The sequence below is a fragment of the Dunckerocampus dactyliophorus genome, chromosome 10 (genome assembly GCF_027744805.1).
Source record: "Dunckerocampus dactyliophorus isolate RoL2022-P2 chromosome 10, RoL_Ddac_1.1, whole genome shotgun sequence".
NCBI lineage: Eukaryota > Metazoa > Chordata > Actinopteri > Syngnathiformes > Syngnathidae > Dunckerocampus > Dunckerocampus dactyliophorus.
The window spans coordinates 10,968,576-10,982,997 of NC_072828.1; positions in this window are offsets into that span (position 1 = coordinate 10,968,576).

Consider the following 14,422-nt stretch of genomic DNA (forward strand, 5'->3'; position numbering starts at 1 on the left):
GCATTTTCAAGCATAAGAATGGCTAAATGAACTAAAATACAAATACAGTACAAGTCATTAAAACCACCAACTTGTGAATGTAGTATTGGTCATTAGGTGTCAGCAACTTGAACAATCAGCTTTTTTTGCAGGTTTAAATCATCTCAAAACAGGCACAATAATAATAACACTGTAATAATAATAATACTGTTGCAGCCATAGCCCACAACAAGCTAAAACGCAACTCTGAATGCCCGAAATCACTTCCTGTCTGCCACTGTTTCTGCTCCCCTAAAGGTACACTGTCTTGAATGGCTTATTTTCTCTGATTATATCTACTATATTGGCTAATATGAATGTAAAGGTGGCTATATGGGTGTGATTTCATGTCTAGATGGCTCCATTATGTTTATAAAGAAGGAATACTACCTATTTGAGGCGAATGGTGGTCACACCAGATACTGACTAGTTTTCAGACCAAAAACAAAAGTGTTGCGCTTATATTTTTGAGTGTAAAGTATTGCTTTGCCATTAAACCAGGAAGCCCCTGTGTAGGCTGAATTTTCTTTAATTATATTGAACTTATTTGCATATTTTGACCAACGATGGGTTAGGTTTAGCATGTTTAGTAAACAAAATGGCCCCCGCATTCTGTCATTTTTCTGTATGTGGCCATTGATGGAAAAAGTCCGGACACCCCTGTTGTATTGGTGTAGGTGTTTCTCCAAAGAAATAAAGCAGTGTTGAGCTCACCAGCATCCAAAAGCATTGAAGACAACTACAGATTGGGGGGAAAAAAGAAACTGAATATTCTGTAAAAGGTACTGTATTTATCATTGTCAAAATCGACAATCAAGAGATCATGAATGTAAGTGTACAACATGCTGCAGTCCACTGATAAGAACAGCAAATCCATATTAGAACAGTATACAAGCAGCACATGATCCAAAGCATCCCACAACCTGTGGAAGGAAGTTAACATTAAAATGTCCCATATTGTAGAAACTTTCAACTGTTTTAAGTAAGTGTCAGTGGTCCCACAATAGTGTATTTGTGTTGGCTAAAATCTAGCCTTGACGCTGGAATTTTGACAGTTGAAAAGTCGTTTTAGTAAGCCCTACTAGCAACACGCTGTTTTGTGTGTCTGTAATGCTCATGAGCTGTGTTTGTGTCGCTGACAGAGTGTGTCTCTCCAAGAAGAGCAATTTTTATTGGTTTTCACACTGCAACTCTGCACAACATAACAGATGTCATTTATCGCGTAAAACTTAACATTAAGGAGTGGGACACAAGCACTCCAACGTGGGAAACACTAGCATAGCTATGCTAAAGTGCTAACATTACTCTACGCACATGATGCTAGGTTAGCCTACTCCTGGCTGAAGAAAACTCTCATCGCCTACTTCTATCTGTAGCTGACTGATAGATAGGCTGCATTTATCTCACAAAACGTCCTAAACTATGTGAAGCTATACGACACACTTCCGGTAATAGCTTGCCTCCACATAGCAAAAATTGGACGGAAATGCAACATTCAATTTCCATCGTCAGCATTTGCTCATCCCTTACTGTACAATTGCAGAGGTATAAAGTGATATTGTAACTGTAGTGTTACTTCTTGGCATGGTGGTGTTGTGGCGATGACCTCAGTATGAAGAGACGGGACCCAATAGCAGGTAAAAATCATTTAATTAATAATAGTTGCAACAGACGAGCTACGAAGCACAATGCACGAACAGAGAACAGATACCACAGGCAGAACTAAATAATCCAAACCTAAATAAGCTGCGTATGTGTGAAATCCAGAAACGTAAAAGCAGCAGAAAACCGAACAGAGCTAACGGAAGGAATACAAAGCATTAAAGAGCATAAAATCGGAACTAAGGCATAAAAGTGAAAATAAACTAACTGTCACACAGGCTACAACACACATCGTGGTGGGTTGCCAGCCGGGACGACAAGCCCGGCGGAGCAAGCAGGACCCCTCCGGGGGTCGGCCGGGACAACAGGTGCAGCGAAGGCAACAGGACCCCTCCGGAGGATAGCCTGGGCATGGCCAGGACGGCAGACCCAGCGAAGCTGGCAGGACTGCTCCGGGGACAGCAGGCCCGGTGCAGCCAGGGGGACCCCTGCGGGATACGGCCGAGATGGTGAGCTCAGCGGAACCAGCAGGACTCCCCGGGGGACGGCATGCCCGGCGAGGCTGACGGGAAGGCATGCATAGCGAAGCCGGCGGCACTCCTACGGGGGACGGCCAGGACGGCATGCATGGCGGAGCCAGTGGATGGGCTGAGCCATGACAGGAACTCCAGGCGAAGCGGACTTGAGTGAGGACGACGCCGGAATTGAAGCAGAACGAGCGAGCTGTGCGTCCTGGCTTGCCGGTGAAGCAGAGAGTTGTGCGTCCTGGCTTGCTGGTGAAGGAATGAGAGGAGCGGACTGTGCATCATCAGTCGCACAGCTGCTGGTACTAGCCCCCCTTCCAAAGGCAAATTCCAGACATCGTTCATCGCCGAAACCAGAACAAGGGACGGAAGGAGGGAGGCTTGGAGGAGGGTACCGCTCTGTGGAATCAAGAAACGTAAAAGCAGCAGAAAACCAAACCATTCAAAATGGAAGGAATATCAAATAAGAGCATAAAACCAGAAATAAGGCAGGCTACAACACACAACATGACGCCATACATGGAATTCTTTCACTTGTGTGCGCTGCTTGTCCTATAAGTAAACACTGTCCTGTCAGAAAATGAAGGAATGTGCTGCTTTCAATTTGAAGATAGAACACAAACATCTGCTACTAGCTGACATGGACGCAGCAGCATTTTAATCACAGTTTGGACTTTGTACCTTCTAATTGTTATAGTACCTGATCTAATTCCTGATTAAAGTGTCACTACTGAGGTTTAACAGCTGATAATGGCCACTGAATCTGAGAACTCCAAATTTGGGGTCGTAATAAGTCGCAATACTGTCTGGCAGAAGTATTGCGTAATCTTGCAAATGTTTTGCGAGGTCTCGCAAAAATTCGTCGTCTTTTTTCTTTTTTTTTTTTTGTTTAACCCATGAACATTATTTTTCCAATGTCCCGTAATGATGTCCGCATTCAGTAGAGTGCAAGATGAAGAAAAGACATCCAGGTTCATCACGTTTATTGATTTTTATGCAGTACCAATAACCAAGAAATGGTATTTTAGGTCTCAAATGTGTTTAGGATTCCAGATCAGCAAAGATGGAGCACTTCCAAGGAGTCCACACCCTCGTCATCCTCCCACACTCAACCACACACATCCTCAGGGAGGGACAAAAAAGTCCTAATGACGAACGAGTGAATATAGAGCTTGCATCCGTGGCAAAATTAATCCTTAGGCCAAGTGGATTCGAAACATGACAAGTTTGTTTCAGCGTCCTGATCCTGCTCCCCTTGAGGGCCCGGGGTTCTTTGGAGGCACTGAAATGTCATGACCTTTAAACGACTTGATTATGACTGGGACTTGCATGCGCTGGTTTAAAAAAAAAGGTTTGTTTGAGTCAAAACCCAGAGGTGCTGAGGGGGATTTTACACTGGCGGGGAAACACACGGTCGGTCATGTCAAGCAACACAGCAGCAGTCAAGATGGAAATAGGGTTGCCCCTCGTTTAAAGTGGTGAGTTGGTTCCAGACCCGACCGCGATAAATGAATTTCCGCAATATAGGATTCAATGTTAACAAATGAAATGTATTCATACTTAGAGCACAGAAAACCTGTTTCTGACTTTCTAAATATGTTTTTTAACATTATTAGAGCCCTGTAGGTATGAAATAGCACCGATATAGTCACATTTACAGTCCTATTATTTGTTGTTTATATCACATTGCAACTCTTATACTGCAGGGACTCGAGACAGCCACTAGTTAGCAAGCTAACAAGCTTGCGAGCTAACAAGCTAGTGAGCTAACCAGTTAGCCTCAAATTTATTTCTTCTAAACTTAGGAAGCCAAAAAGATACCACTTCCACACGGAATGGGCGGAAGACTTTTTTTTTACTCTATCATGTTGGATGTGCCATGGCTGACGTCATGGCTTCATGCAGTGTTAAGGTAATGCAGTGGTTCTCACTTATTTTCTGGGGGACATCCCCCACCACCACAAACACCCCCCCCCCCCCTCCTGATTTGAGATACTACTGAGAAACTGATAAGACTGTATCTATTGATTTATCTGTACTGTACAGACTGAGCTCGAAACTGAAACCAGCGAAATGCAACAAAATGGAGTGCAATGAAGCATAAGAGCAAATACAAGAGTCAAATTGCATGCTGAGTATGACAAGTTCATACATGTTGGCAGGTCTTGAAAGTCCTCCTTGCCTCTCACGCCCCCCACTGACAGTTCACCACATCCCTTCCAGGGGGGCTGCTCCACTATTTCATTTCACTTTTCTATTTCACTATTGTGTCATTACTACATATCACTTGTATTTCAATATGTTTTGACTAATAATAGACAATAATGTACCACGAAAAAGTGATTGTTTATTAATTAATTAATTTCTGAAAAAACGCTATCTAGCGAGGGAGCAATAATCGAACCACGATATTACGAGGGACAAATGTACATCATTGACATTTGTTTTCATATTTAATACAAAGTCATCAATGGCAGATTAGAAGCCCATCGCACAGTTTTTAATCTTTTCTGTATAAACAGCATCAACACAGACTCAGGAAATTAAGTCAACCTGGCGCAGGTAGTAACAGAGGCGGGACGTTACCTGTGTGTAAGGCAATAGTCCACAATGCCAGGCAGTACGATCCTTCTAATTTGATTTCCCCATTAGAAAATTGTAACATTTAAAGACAGGAAGTGAACCAAGTATCAGTCATTGCTGAAACGTGGAGAATGGCTAGGATTGAATAAACTTCTTCCTACTCCTTTTCAAACGTGCTGAATTGTACACGCGTACGCGTACTTTGGCAAGCATGTCCAAATCATTCCCATTACAGGGGTGTGACGTACAACACCCAGGACTCACTTACTCCTTCCTTTTGTGTTGTATCAACTGCATCTTGCTGCAGGAAAATGCCGCCTTCTTTGGTTCTGTGGAAAAGACGCAAGCGAAAAAATGCCGGATCTACGTAGATTTACAGCTCTGATTTTGCAATTTTACTGGATGTCTGTGTGAGAGACTGTAAATGTTCAAACAAATACAGTGGAACCTCAGTTCGCATCATTAATCAGGTTCAGAAGAAATAATCCGCGGGGAATTTGAGGGTGTCGCTGAGCATGTCGTCTGCTGGGCATTGCGTTTGGTGGACTTGGGTGGGCAGGCCCTTTGGTGGGCCCTTTGGCTCGCTCTGCCCCTGCCCTTTCTGTTCCTGGAGGCAAAAATGGGGAAAAAAGAGCAAAGAGCATAGTTCATACTATAATACATATTTTCACTTATATGACAAAGCTGAGATGTATTTTTTTCTTGAACTATATAGAACTTCTTAGCATAGCTACATGTGTGGCCCTTGTATCCAAAATGTTTGGACACCCCCATTCTAAGAACAAACATAAACATGGCCCGCATTATAATGTTACGTAAGAGAATTAGGGCCACACTGAAATGGGAAAAAAAAGGTTTCTAGAAGAAAGTTAGCATCACGAGCACATGTTGACCTACACCGGATTGGTTTTAGCAATTTACTAATTAAAGGGGGAAAATACACTGCTCAAAAAATAACGGGAACACTAAAATAACACATTCTAGACCTGAATGAATGAAATATTCTTATTGAATACGTTGACAAGAAAATCACACAAAAAGTATCAATGGAAATAAAATGTATTATTTGTCATGAGCTGTGGTGCTGCTCTGCTGCCCTCTGTCTGTTATGTGTTGCAGCACACCTGTCCACTCGTGGGAGGAGCTCACGCACACCTGCAGTCAATTATCTTTGGGACTACTTATACCCTGCTCTGTCTTCAACCTGTTGCCAGGTTGTCTTCCCATGCATGCCTGTCTCCTGCTCTCACTGTCTCAGTAACTCCTTGTACCCTTGCTTTCTGGTCTACCCTTCCTTGCCTTGTGAGTACCTGTATTCCCTGCTTGCTGGATTTGCAGCAGTGGCTTTTTGTTTTGCACTTTGTACCTTTTAGAGCACATATGTCAAACTCGTGCCATGGAGAGCCGAGACGCTGCATGTTTTCTCTCCAACCGGTTTCTTCAGCAGGTGATTTAATTGATGAGCTCCTTCTCTGAAATTGAAGGTGTTGCTCATTAACATCACCTGCTTTAGTGACCGGCTGGAAAGAAAACCCGCATTGTCTCGGCCCTCCATGGCACGAGTTTGACACCCCTGTTTTAGAGTCTGCTCGGTTTTCAGCAGCTATTTCACTTCTTGCCATTTTTGTCCTGCTAACAGTGTTTTTTGTTAACCCCTTGTCTTTTCTTCTGCTATTCCCGTGTTATTAGTTATTATTTTGTGTTATATTTTTGCCGCGGCTAGGCCCGGAGTTTTTGTTGTACTTTTTCCCTGTTGACGTTTCTGTTCTTTTTGGACTTTGGAATAAATTTTTTGTTACACGGACATTTGTCTCTCTGCATCTATGGATCCTAATTATCGGCTACACGCCGCCCGTGACATTTATTATTATTATTATTATTATTATTGGGGGCGTCTTGCTGTTGGCCTGTTGTCTAGTTGCACAACAGCATGTGAAATTGATCGTCAATCTTTTTTGCTTCCTAAGTAGACAGTTTGATTTTATAGAAGTGTGACTGTAATTGTGATTTAAGTGTTGCCTTTATTTTTTTTTTGAGCATTTGACTTTGCTTGTTCAAGGAACACCCCTGGTCTAGTGGGCATGGTTTGAATGTACAGTATTTGTACTTTTTTAAATTGGCCTTTGGAGCATTTGTGATTGAGTCCTATGAACTCTGCCTAGCAACAAGTCCCAGACAAACAGTAATTCTCACTCGTGTAATATGATACCACCTTGGACCTGTGTACACATGCACCACATTGTAAAAAGCTAACAAAAACGCTTCGCTACACATCTTAAAATGCAGCTGGAGCTCTGTCTGACGTGGGAGCTGTAATACGTCATTGTCATACAGCTCTTCAAACAAGAAGAAAGCCAGTCACATCCTCCTAAAAAGATCCTCAATCAAAGTAGGGCAAGCCTGACTTTCCATATTATAGGACATTAAAGCACAGGAAGTTGAGCAGCGTTCTTTTCATCAGCAAACATCCTGCACTTTATCTCCATCATGGATGTTCAAGTGAAAGTTGCCACCTTCTGTGTCAGTTTGAGTAGAACTTTGGACTCGCGTTATACAATATGTTATTATTGCTGTTAATAATGGACTATCGGAAGTATCACCGAGGCAAATGTGATCATTTTCACATTGACTGACTGCACGCAAATTAATTTACACTCATTTTACACAAGCTGTGTTGCAGTATTATGTTACGTTGTAGGAATTAGAATTTTGTGATTACAGTGGATCCATGCACATTCCCGATTCCTGAAATTCTTTCCTGATCTTACATTCACTAAAGGCTAAATGAAAATGGAAGGATGCAAGGCCCACTTTAATATTTTGTAAACCAACCATGCAGATATGCTTGGAAGTTATATATTTCAAGAAAAACCTGCATTTCAGCTAATTTATGTAAATGAAATGCTACTTAAAAAAAAAAAATATATATATATATATATATATATATAACAAGTTTATTCTCGTAAAATTGCCACTTTTTTCCTCATTTGAGTACCACTTTTTTTTTGTAAAATTGCAGCTGTTCTTTCATACATGTTCGTTTTTGTAATTATGTCTTTTATTCGTAATAGTAACTTTGTTTCTCCTAATATTACATTTAAAATAAACTCTTCTTTAATATTTCAATTCTGTTACATTTTTTTTCCATATGAGTTTATTCTTGTAAAATTGATTTTCTTTTCAGAATACAACTTTTTTCTCTTAATATTTTGACTTTATTCTTGTTAAATTTTCAGCTTTTTTTCACCATTTCTGCTGGGGTTTTTTTGTTGTTAATTTCACAAATATTTAAACTTTTTTTTCTTGTAACTTTATGACTTTATTTCCAACTATAACTTTTTCCCCAAACTAATTTCACAAAAATGATTTTTTAAATTTAATTACATGGACATTGATTCTTTGTTTTGTTTCTCATAATATCCATCCATCCATCCATTTTCTATGCCGCTTCATCCTCATTAGGGTCGCGGGGGCATGCTGGAGCCTATCCCAGCTGACTTCGGGCGAGAGGCGGGGTACACCCTGGACTGGTCGCCAGCCAATGGCAGGGCACATATAGACAAACAACCATTCACACTCACATTCATACCTATGGACAATTTAGAGTCTCCAATTAACCTAACATGCATGTTTTTGGGAATGTGGGAGGAAGCTGGAGTACCCGGAGAACGTGATAAACGTGTGCGCGTGCGTACTCACGCGCACACGGGGAGAACATGCAAACTCCACACAGAAATGCCCAGGGGAGAATCGAACCCAGGTCTTCCCGATCTCCAGGCTGTTCCTGTATTGGCCAACGTGCTAACCACTAGACCACCGTGCGGCCCGTTTCTCATAATATTACATCTTCAAAAAAAAAAAAGTTTAATATTTCAGCGGTATGCTAATAAAGTGACTTTTTCTTCGTAATTTTACTTTACTCGCAATTTTTTTTTTTGTTACATTAGAACTTTTTTCTCTTAATAATTTACTTTATTCTGGTAAAATTACTTCTGATTATTTTTATAATTTGTTTTTAGTTTTCTTGTTCATATATTATATTTTTAGAATGTGCCGCAGGCCAGTAAAAAGCAGTTTGGCCACAGTTTAGACACCCCTGGTTTAGACGTTTAGGATTAGGACGTATCATTTTCATAACATTATGAAGGATTTGTTTTCACATAACCTTCCAAAATTCATCAGTTTTCCACTCATTACAGTCCATTAGAATTGGTGCAAAATGCTACTCAATTATTTTTCACATACTGTATCCTTGCAAAATTCATCAACTTTTCAAACGCCATGCATTCAGTGACGCTGGCTGACCTCTAAACTGTTGGAATTCCAAAATGATATGGTGAATTCATCTGTTCCAGGGTCAAACTGTTGCCATCATCAAAACATGTAATGACGAGAGAACAAGAAGTTTGTTTGCAGAGCGATACCGTCCCCTAGTGGTGTTTTTTTTTGCAACTGCTGGCAAACGTTGAACTTCCTAAAGCAGTGGTGCTTAGCAACGGGGCCCCCTGTGAATTTATGCTGAGGGTCTCAACAGACTCTCGAGACACCTATGGCCAGACGCTGTCCTATGTTGCAATAAGTTTGAGTTCTGGTTTTATGGTTATCATCACACTTTTCCACATTATCATTTCACAAAAAAGCAAAACACACTCACTGACTCTCACGTGACATTTTGTTGAATTACACTACAACAGAACTCTTTATTGCCATTGCACAACAGGTATAGAATGAAATGTCATTGTGCCTCACAACAACATAATGCAACAATAATAAATCCACACTAACAGAAAAAAACGTTTAGAATTTACAGTAGATTAAACAACACGTACATATTAATTAGGATCATTATTAAAAAACAACAATCCACATGGACTTTGAAACAAAGTATTTGTGTAAATAAGGGAATGAAGAACAGTCTAATAATATTTTATCATATCCCTTCTCTGACTTTTCTGATAAATATCCACAACAAATCCATGGACAACAATCCCTTATCTGCCTGTATTCCACTTTTGCTCATCACTGTACACACTCTTAGATGCTCTTTCCATGTCACACACTTGAAATTACATGATTGCTTTAAAACAAAATCTTGCGCACAACCAACCTCCCGAACGAGCAAAGAGCTCTGCGTGAGCCATCGCTCTGCGTGAGCCATCGCTCATGTAATCATCCACCGCTATCGTGCTTGTACTCCCCTTTAGGAGGACCACCGCACGCCTCTTTATGTGCAATTTGGAGCACGGCGAGTGAAGGCCTCACCTTGGGATGAGGTTATCCAAGTAGGGCATTCACGCTAACAATTTTCCCCTCTTGTGTAGGAACCAGTCAGGGGGTCACACATTGTATGCACTTGGCAGAGGGCTACTTAAATGAGGATATGTTTGAAGAGGTGCTCTGTTTGCTACCTTCAAGCGTAAAAAAGTGCATAGTGAAATTTTCTAGTTAATTTGTTTGCATGCACAATTTAGAAAAGAAATATAGCTACTGGAGTGCATGAGAAAGTGGAAAGGAAAACATGACTCCCTTTGAACACATGGTCATTTATTAACAAGTATATTTCATCAGCAGCAGCAGCAACAGAACCAATGTTGGAGTAGATGTAAGCAGCTTTGATAGCACCGATGAGTTCATTATACTGTAAACAACAGTCCAGGGGTGTGTAACATGCATGAGTTTCACACCCACAGTTGGGTAGCCACTAACATTTTAAAGCACATGCAGAGGTAGATAAAACCTCTAGATACTGACAAATCATGATTCTTCAAATGCCAGTACCGAAAAAAAATAACATCAGTAGGTTGCGGACAGCCAGAGTTTTTAACGCAAAGGTTTTCTAATGCAGAGGCTCCGGCGGTTATTTGCTTTTGGAGACCACACACCCAGCAACTATTGGAAACTCAGTGGAGGTGTTAATTAGAGTGTTAATTAGATCATTTCCAGTAGTTCATGTGAGAGGTCCTATCGCCTGTATTTTGGCACAGATAACGTTGCAGATGGAGAAAAGTGTTTTCCCTTTTTGCGCATTAGTGCCACCTACAGGACAGGAGTGGCACATTAACGGCATGCTTTAAAGCAGTGGTTCCCAACTGGTGGGTCGGGACCCAAAAGTGGGTCGCGGAGCCACTTTCGGTGGGTCGCAGGTCTTTGCCTGGGAAAAAAAAATAGAAAAAATAATGCAATGACCCAATGTTTGTGAATGCACGATTTGCTTGCAAGGATGCCATGTTTCTGGGCAAGTGTTAAACTTGAGTGGGACAGGAAGGACATCGAGTGGAGACTTAATGTGGCATCCGTCCGACACATACAGTACAGGCCAAAAGTTTGGACACTCATTCTCATTCAGTGCGTTTTCTTTATTTTCGTGACTAGATTTGCACTGAAGGCACCAAAACTATGAATGAACACATTTGGCTTTATGTACTTAACAAAAAAAGTGGGAAATAACTCTAAATATGTCTTATATTTCAGATTCCTCAAAGTAGCTCGAAGTAGCTTTTTTTTGTTAGCGCTGCAAACCCTTGGTGTTCTCTCAATGAGCTTCATGAGGTGGTCACCTGAAATGGTTTTCACTTCACTGGTGTGCCTTGTCAGGGCTACTTGGTGGAATTTCTTGCCTTATTAATGGGGTTGAGACTATGTGGTTGTATTGTGTGTGTCCAAACTTTTGGCCTGTATTCTAGCTGCAGATATCTGCTAGAGAAGAGAAAGACAACGTCTTAGCGCTGCAGCTCATGTTGTGTTGAAAACAGTCCCTTTAAAATGTAAGATAAACGATAAATCTGAATTGAAAAATTCCCGCAATTTGGGTCACCAATTCGGGTTCGAATCTCCGTTGGGCACCTCTGTGTGGAGTTTGCATGTTCTCCTCGTGCGTGCGTGGGTTTTCTCCGGGTACTCCGGTTTCCTCCCACATTCCAAAAACATGCACGTTAGATTAACTGGAGACTCTAAGTTGTCCATAGGTATTGCCCAAAATCAGCTGGGTTAGGCTCCAGCATAGTCACGACTCTAGTGAGGATAAACAGCATAGAAGTTGGATGGATGGATGGGTCACCAAGGGGTGATGGTGGGTCCCACAGCCAGTTGAGAACCACTGCTTTAAAGAAGGGTAGAAGTTGATTTGTTGGTTAGTCTTTGGGGAGTCATAGTTGAGGTAGTATTTTCATAGCCATTTTGCTGCATTACTATTTTCATTTTTTACCGTTAGGATTGGAGCTTGCTGTGTGGCCGCTCATACCCACTTTGTACAGTACTGGAGTGCAACAGTATCACCTTGAACACGTGTCAAACTCTTGCCATGGAGTGCTGAGACACTGCAGGTTTTTCCTCCAACCAGGTGATGTAATTGATGAGCTCCTTCCCTCAAATTGAAGGAGGTGTTGATCATTAAAATCACCTGCTTTAGTGACCGGCTGGAAAGAAAACCTTCAGGGTCTCTGCCCTCCATGGCACGAGTTTGACACCTCTGAGTCCTATAACATTTATGATGCTTTGGAGGAGGTCTCTTTTCTACTGAGTGCTATTCTAGTTTCCATCTCCTTCATTAAATAGCCAGCCCTCCAAAACATTGCAACTAAGAGGATGAATTCAGTCTGTATACATGCAAATGTGTTCACCTGCGTTCATATTTTGTGATGCAATCTGGGGCCCCATTAAAGGGCTGCACAAAATGCCATCCAGATAGAAAAGTTCTGATTCTGAGCAGAATTAGAAAGGCTATCCTGGCGTTTATCACCAGTGTGAATGTCAAATGTAGATTACACAGATGTAATCAGCTTCCACCGATGCTGCAGAGCTGCTTTGAAAAGCCCCCTTTGTTTACGAGACGTACCTGCACATCATCATTGGCGCTTGTCAAGACCAGTTTGGGGTGGGCTCCCTAGCGGCCACATAGCAGCTCCCAAAACAAAACCTCTTGCATCTGATGCTGAGTGCTGTGCTGCAGCGATGGCACTCACCCCGCAGGACCTACACTCTATCTTAATAAGTAAACAACTTCCGCAATCAGGCCAATTTGGGAGTTTTGTTATATTTGGCGTGAGCTCGGTGGGCTGACATCAGCCCTGTCAACCTTTTGACATTCATAAAATTAAAGAGGGGAACGGCACAGAGGAGTGGGTGAATCATGACTACGTGATGGAAAGCGCAATGGAAGAAAACAGTCACATTGACCCAACCACATACATTATGACATCTCTTACTATCTTAACATAAGAACAGATACTGTATTATGAATGTAAATGACAGCAAGGTCTTACAGTCGTATGGTCTTGTGTGCAAAGCCGGCCATGCTCAAAGTGGATCCCTTGTAAAGATTTTACCTGTATATGGCGCACACCTCCATTGACAGTTTACATAAGCTTACAAAAGACATTGAATTGCATTGTTTTTACCATTGTGTTCCATTTGTAAGAAAAAGTGTCTGAAATATAAATCTAAAATATAAATATAAATGCCCTTACCACAAAATAAAAATATTTTAAATAAGTGAATATCTAGTAATTGTAATATTTAATAATATTAGCAACTTGTGATAAAAATAAATTAATAAATAAAATACATTTGTATAATATAAATAAATGTACAAATAAATAAATCTGTCAACAAATAAATAAAATTGTAATAGTAATAAATGATAAATACAACAATCTACATCAAAAATGTAAATAACCACGCAGCTTGCATACAATAACTCTATATACTATATAAGCTACATTTACACTGCAGTAACCTCATCCTCATTAGGGTTGCGGGTATGCTGGAGCCTATCACAGCTGACTTCAGGCGAGAGGCGGGGTACACCCTGGACTGGTCGCCAGCCAGTTGCAGGGCAACTATACGGTATATAAAAACTAAATAAGTGAGCTTTTCCATTTTAAGAGTTAATAGTAATAACCAGTCTTAATGTAATATATTGTAGGTTAATTTTTTTTTGGCACCCCCCTGGAGGCCACGGCGCCCTTAGCGTCTGCCTACATTGCCCAATGGGCCAGCCTGCTCTGAGTATGTATTGTTGTACATGACAAATCTTGGGCTTTAACTTTGTGGATTATTTATTTCTATAGTGTAAAGTAGGGGTTATCATAAACAAGGGGAAGAACAATCACTGGGTGCCCATGCGTGTGCTCATAGCTGAGCAATCATGCCCAGTCCAGGCCCACCTCTGTAAATGGTGCTATTTGTTGTTGGGTATAGTTCATACAGTATCTCACAAAAGTGAGTACACCCCTCACGTTTCAGCAAGCATTTTTATTATATTTGTGTATTTCGTCAAGAGACAATCCTGAACTTGGCCGAGAAATTAAACTTGGCCAACCAGCCCAATTTCCGAAAAAAGGGGATCATGGTATTCATATTTATTCATGCTTTTCTCCATGAACCGCAGCTCCCAAGAGCCGGTAGCACCCGTACAACCCCGAACCATGACGGTACCACCACTATGCTTGACTGTTTTCTTGCTCTTGAAACAGTTTTCTTGCTATTGACTTGTGATGCCATCTACTTGGACAGTATATCCCAGGTTAATTTCTGTCCCTTGAGAATATATATTGTCATAAAAATGTTTTCTGGCATTTGGGGTTTGTATTCACCATTGTGAGATATTGTGTGTACGTGGAAGGAGCAGACTAGTAGAAACCGCATCATCCACGACAACCTCTATAATAAACATAAAGTTGTCTACAAAAAGTGAA